General features: G+C 31.6%; 1 non-coding gene across 1 annotated transcript; it reads left to right on the top strand.

The window, feature by feature from the left end:
* Positions 1 to 4,537: 4,537 nt before the first annotated feature.
* LOC133780906 (small nucleolar RNA R71) lies at positions 4,538 to 4,644 on the top strand. The gene has a single exon (XR_009869713.1). It is a non-coding gene; the product is annotated as a small nucleolar RNA R71 (small nucleolar RNA).
* The last annotated feature ends 2,217 nt before the right edge of the window (positions 4,645 to 6,861 follow it).

The following is a 6,861-nucleotide window of genomic DNA, read 5'->3' as shown; positions in this document are numbered from 1 at the left end:
GGCAAGAGGAAACTACTAATTCTAGTCAGAATAGTAATGAACCTCGTCGTAGTGGGAGGGTTAGCAAGCAACCCACACGCTATGAACACGAAGTTCAAATGCTTGTGTCTGACACAAACAAAGACGATCCATTGACATTTAGAGATGCAATGAATGATTCTGATAAGGACAAATGGCAAGAAGCCATGAACCAAGAAATGGAATCGATGTATTCCAATTCTGTCTGGGTTCTTGAAGATCCACCTGAGAATATCAAACCCATTGGTTGCAAGTGGATATTCAAGAAGAAAAGAGGAGTGGATGGGAAAGTAGAGACTTTCAAAACAAGGCTTGTAGCCAAAGGTTACACACAGAAAGAAGGGGTTGACTATGAAGAAACCTTTTCTCCTGTAGCCATGCTAAAATCCATTCGTACACTCTTATCCATAGCTGCTTGCATGGATTATGAGATTTGGCAAATGGATGTCAAAACAGCTTTTCTGAATGGCTACCTTGACGAAACCATTTACATGTCTCAACCAGAAGGGTTCGAGTTAAAAGGTCAAGACCAAAAGGTTTGCAAGATTCTTAGATCCATTTATGGACTCAAACAAGATTCTAGATCTTGGAATCTTAGATTTGATGACACAATTGAAACGTTTGGTTTTGAACAAAATGTTGACGAACCTTGTGTCTATAAACAAATCAAAGATGGTGTAGTAGTATTCCTCATTCTTTATGTTGATGATATATTACTGATTGGAAATGACGTAACAACATTATCAAAAGTAAAGAACTGGTTAGCTGAACAATTCCAAATGAAAGATTTGGGAGAAGCCAAGTATGTTCTGGGCATTAAGATTCTTAGAGAAAGACAGAACAAAACTTTGGCATTGTCTCAAGCAACTTATATTGATAAGGTGCTAGAACGCTTTAATATGCAAAACTCCAAAAAGGGTGATATGCCAACCCGTTCTGGAGTATTCCTTTCCAAAGAGCAGTGTCCCAAAACACCTCAGGAAGAGGAACACATGAGACAATATCCCTATGCCTCAACAGTAGGCAGTCTAATGTACGCCATGTTGTGTACAAGACCTGACATTTGTTATGCAGTAGGGATAGTCAGCCATTATCAATCCAATCCTGGATTGAGTCATTGGACTGCAGTAAAGAATATTCTCAAGTGTCTTAGAAATACTAGAGATTATATGCTTGTTTATTCAGGTGGAGACCTGAACCCCACTGGTTACACTGATTCTGATTTTCAGTCAGACAGAGATAGTCGGAAATCGACTTCTTGATCAGTGTTTACTCTTGGAGGAGGAGCGGTAGTCTGGCGAAGTATTAAACAAACCAGCATTGCAGATTCCACCATGGAAGCCGAGTATATAGCGGCTTGTGAAGCAGCTAAGGATGCTGTGTGGCTCAAAAAGTTCTATTCCGATCTGAAAGTTGTACCAGATGTGGATAAGACACTAGTCCTATACTGTGCAACAGTGGGGCAGTAGCTAACTCAAAGGAACCACAGAGTCACAAGAGGGGAAAGCACATCGAGAGGAAGTATCACTTGCTAAGAGAGATAGTTCATCGAGGAGATGTTGCAGTTATGAAGATAGCTTCAGAGCATAATCTTGCAGATCCTTTCACAAAGACTTTATCCATAAAATCTTTTAAGGAGCATGTAAGAAATATGGGAATGAGAGAGATGCATCATTTGCTTTAGGGCAAGTAGGAGATTGTTGGAGATGTGCCCTGAAAGCATATGTAGTAGACATTGTTTTTATGAAATAAATAAATAAATTGAATTTGTTATGCATATATTTTATGGACTATATTATTCTATGATAATATTATGTAAATATCGGGAAAATTCCTAAGTTCATGAATGTAATCTCAAACACGTATTAGTACGAGAGGATTGTGTTTGAGATAAATGAACTTGAATAGTTCACAGTAAAATAAAGTTATGGAATCTTTAGATTAATTACTACAAGTACGGTCCACTAGTATTATGAATACATGTGATCTAGATCCAGATCACTAGTGTGGTAGGACACTTTAGTGGAGGTTCTTTATATATTAGAGAATATATAGAACTAGACCAGATATGTTTATTAATACTTAGTTAAATACCGTTTCGAAGTATTAATTAAATATATCAACTGAAGATCATATACAAATAGATCTTAATCCTGAGGTTACTATGAACTCCTGTTTATGTTATATGAGTTCTTTGATTCACTTGTTAGGGTCTGTCAGAATGATCAGGCTAAAAACTTTTGTTTTGGGAACTCATTAATATAGATGGCTGGGGACATAGTATACAGATATGGAATCTATACCTTCTCGCAAGAGATTGAATGATGGTTCTCTTAAGGGTTGACTTTTGGGACTGAAAGGCTATTGAGCTCAAATTCATAATTTAGTTATGAATTAACCTTCACTAGTAGAGTCAATGGTACTTAAGGAAACAAGACATAATTAAAAGGGTAAAACGGTAATTTTATTCCCGATTAATTATGAACCATTATTAGAGGGTCAAGTTGTATGCAATGATTAAATCAATGGACGCTTTATGATTATAAAGTACTCAGTAAATGAAATGCCTATAATTACAAGAGTTCAATCTCATATTTATAGTGGAATAATCATGAGATTAATAAATTAAGATTATTTAATTAAAGAGTTTAATTAATAATTTCAAATTTATTGGAGCTTGGAATTATAGGTCCGTAGGTCCCCATAGCGGCTCTATCAACACTGTTCAAGGTAAGAGTTGATATGAAGGGAAAATAGTTTAAAGACATATTTAGGAAGAAATTTGTTCTTCAGGCCAAATATGCAATTATATGATAATGGTGATTAATTAATTAATTACAAATTAGTTGTAGTTAACCAAATTAATTAATATTTAATTATTATATAATTTTCGAAATTATATTAAATAATTAAATTAATTTTTGAAATTTAATTAAATAATTAATTAATTATAATTTTTTGAAATTATAATAAATTAAATATTTAATTTTGAAAATTTGGGTTTAATTAATTAGTAGAATTAATTAAATATCTTTATTTGAGTGTGAGATGATAATCTGATAAGTTCAAATTGGATTTGAATTTAAAAGATTGATATTTATTCAAATAATTAATTATATTTGATAATTAATTAAAAAGATAGTTAATTTGAATTAGCTATCAGGTTGTTAGATCTTATCTGACAAAGAAATTTGAATAAATAATTAAATAAAATTTGAAAAACTAATATCCCTAGAAATTAGGAAGCTACACGTTCACACACAGTCCATAGACTGTGTGTGGCGTGTAGAGCAGTATTTTTTCAGGGATGGGATTTTCAATTTTATTTGTTTAATTAATTAATTAATGGATAATTCAAAAATTGGTTTTTCGTATTTTTTCATTAATGGAATAATTAATTAATTAAAAATTAAATTGTAAAATGGTTACAGATTTAATTTTTAAATTTTGAATTTTTCTGTTAAGTATGACTGATCAGAAAATTATTCAAATAAGATAAGTGAAGAGAGTGAGACTACTCTACACATTCGCTCTGTGAAAAATAGAACGATAGTTTTCTCTCTCCCTGAAAATAAAGAACCAATTCTCAGGTCTATTCTCTTGATCTCATGAGTTGAGTACATCAAGAAGAATCACAAATAAATTATCCTTCATTCTCTAAGTGCCCACACATTTCTTGAGGAGTAGAGAACGCTTTGGAAGATCTTGGTGTGAGTACGTGGGAGCGACTTGGATAGGAAGATCGTTCTAAATACGAAAAGATAGCAAGGACACTTGATAGGCTTCAAGAGGTATGATTTCTATTAGTATCTTGTTCATGATTAATGTATGTATATTAATGGATCCGCATATTTAAAGGTAGTTTAAATATGTTACAAATTTTTGTTGTACACTGGGCCAACCACACCACCATTCCGCTGCGTATTAGGAAACTCGTTCCTAACAAGGATATGGTTGATTTTGTGGGGCATGAGTTTGGTTTTGTTTGTTGTATTGATGCCCTTGATTCATTTGGGGTTGGTTTTGTCTCCATGAAAAGTTTGGATGGTTTCTCCAATTTGGATAGTAGGTGGATGAAAATGGGCTATCATTTGGTTTCCCATAAGAATGAAGAGCATTGGCCTCCTCATAAAAGGCTTCTTGGTAGGAATGACATGATTGGGCATTATGGCAAGGACTAGAACATATAGAACAAACATCTTTTCTTGGTTGCATTGGAGAGTTTATAGTTTGGCTTATGGCTAAAGCTTCTACTTTTCTCGCTAATTTGTCTAAGGATGTTCGTAAGTCTAATTCTTCTTTTACTTCATACCTTCCTCCTCTTTTCGGTGAATTAGTTGACCTAGACCTAGGATCAAAATAATTCCATTGTTGTGAATTGACAGATAAATCTTCAAGGGCGTCCCACGCCTCTTGTCCTTGAAATTTTAAAAAATTTCCAGTATGCATAGATTGAATCATTTGACGATTAGAGGGAGTCAAACCATCATAAAAATATTTTACAAGTCTCCATTTTTCAAAACCATGATGAGGACATTTTAATAATAAATCTTTAAATCTTTCCCAACATTCATAAAACTCTTCATTATCTTTTTGAAAAAACTCGGAGATTTCTCTCCTTAGACTATCAGTTTTAGACATAGGAAAAAATTTCAACAAGAATTTATTATAAAGTTGATCTCATGTAGTTATAGACCCTATTGGAAGGGAATTTAACCAAGCTTTTGATTTCTCTTTTAATGAAAAAGGGAATAATCTTAGTTTGACCGACTCATCAGAAAAATTTTGAAATTTAAATGTTGAGCAAATTTCTAAGAAATCTTTGACATGCATGTAAGGATCCTCTCTATCTAACCCATAAAAAGATGGCAAAAATTGAATGATTGCTGGTTTAAGCTCAAAATGAGTAGCAGAAGTGATAAGAAGAACGATACCTGAAGGAGCAGTAGATGAAATAGGTGCAAAATATTCAAGCAAAGTTTTTTCAGGCACAGCATTTTCATCAACAGAATTAGCAATTGGTTCCATGATGCTCAAATTTTTTCTAACACTTTCAATTTCAAACAAAGATAAACGTCTTTTTACTAATCGATTTTTAGAGTTATGTTCCCAATGATGCATACAATTTTCACAAACAAGGCAACAAGGATAATCTCAAACAAGCAATTTTCTGATGTGGAAGATCAGTTAAAACCGCAACCACAGAGCATACTTAGAATTATTAGAGATTTCACAACAATATAATTCTTATGGTTTACTTGTCCCCAGGCCTATTTGATTCCACTTACTCACGCACTACTAACAACTCCCCGAGGTTAATTAGTAGAGGCAGATTGAGAATTTTGTTCAAATTTCCTTTAAGCAAAAATTGCTTATGGTGAAAGGACAAGATTTAAGTTTCTTTTTTTTTTCAAGTATTTTTTCACAATATTACACTAAAATATTATAAAAGGCAAAGATAAATAAGGCATAAATTAAATAAGACTAAAATTTAGGCAAGAGTAGGGAGGCATAGCATGCCATCAACCATAACAAAATTAAGGTAAAAATTAGGAGGCACAAGTGCCATCAACTAAAACATAAGATAAAAGACTAGGAGGCAAAATTTCCATCAACTAGTAATTTGCGGAAATTAGATAAAATAAAAATTACAACAAGATAAATAAAGGAAATTATAACAAAGGTTAGGAGGCACATGTGCCGTCAACTAACAAAGATATAAAAGAAATAAAATTACAACAAAATTAGGAGGCACAAATGCCGTCAACTATAAACATTAAAAAGATAGAAAAAAATAGGAGGCACAAGTGTTGTCACTAAAAAAAATGCAATAAATATAAATATATAAATAATTTTTTTTATGGGTGGTAGAACCGTCCCAAATTTTCTTTTTACTTTTTATAGACATATATATATATTTTATATTTTTGTATATATAGTTTTTTTTAAGTGCAAAAATTAAAATAACTAGTAGAAGAATTTACTAACCTTGAGATAAATTTCGTTTCTTTTTTCTTGCAACTCCTCGGCAACGGCGCCAAAAACTTGATGGATCCAAAATGGGTATGTTTTAAATATTTATACTCGCAAGCGCACGAATTGTATATGGAATATTGTGTTCATGTAAGCACGAGATCGAACCCAAACGAGTTGTCTAAAATAAAAAAGAAAACTATTTTAAACCAAAATTAATGAATTATAACCTAGCTCCAAAGATTGATGAGTTTTAATGTTATAAACATAAAATAAATGATTGAAAATAAAGCTATTTAAGAGAAAAAATAAACCAATAATGATTTGAAAATAAGTGTTAAAAGAAAAGATTATTAAGATACTAGAATCCACAAAATGTAAGTTTAATAATATTTATTAGTATATTGATTCCCAAGTTTTAGTGATAGTTAAAATAATTCAAACTATCATTTTTCAAATAAATTTATAATTTTAAGCACAAATTACTTCTAAAAAGATAGGATTTTTCTTCACTTTTCAAAAATTATAATTTCAAAGTATTTAATGTGAATCAACCTAATGAAACAACAAAAAATCAAATAACATTATTTATAAGGCAAAACATTATATTTTTGTTCTAAGCATAGATGTGTACAATTTAATGACACATTTTACACAAAGAATATTATGTTTTTTTGCAAAAATGAAGAATAAAGTGCATATTATCTAACAATCCAAAATATGAGATATTAAAGATGAAAGACAAATATGAAGAAGAAAAATCCATAAACTTTGTTGCATTAGAAGGGAAATCAACATACAACATAAATATTACCTAGTTACAAGTTGCTTCATCGTGATCTTAATAATCTTATGAAAAAGATTAGAAGC

Source organism: Humulus lupulus, chromosome 5 (assembly GCF_963169125.1).
Source record: "Humulus lupulus chromosome 5, drHumLupu1.1, whole genome shotgun sequence".
Classification (NCBI taxonomy): Eukaryota; Viridiplantae; Streptophyta; class Magnoliopsida; order Rosales; family Cannabaceae; genus Humulus; species Humulus lupulus.
This window is presented reverse-complemented; position numbering and strand designations above follow the sequence as displayed.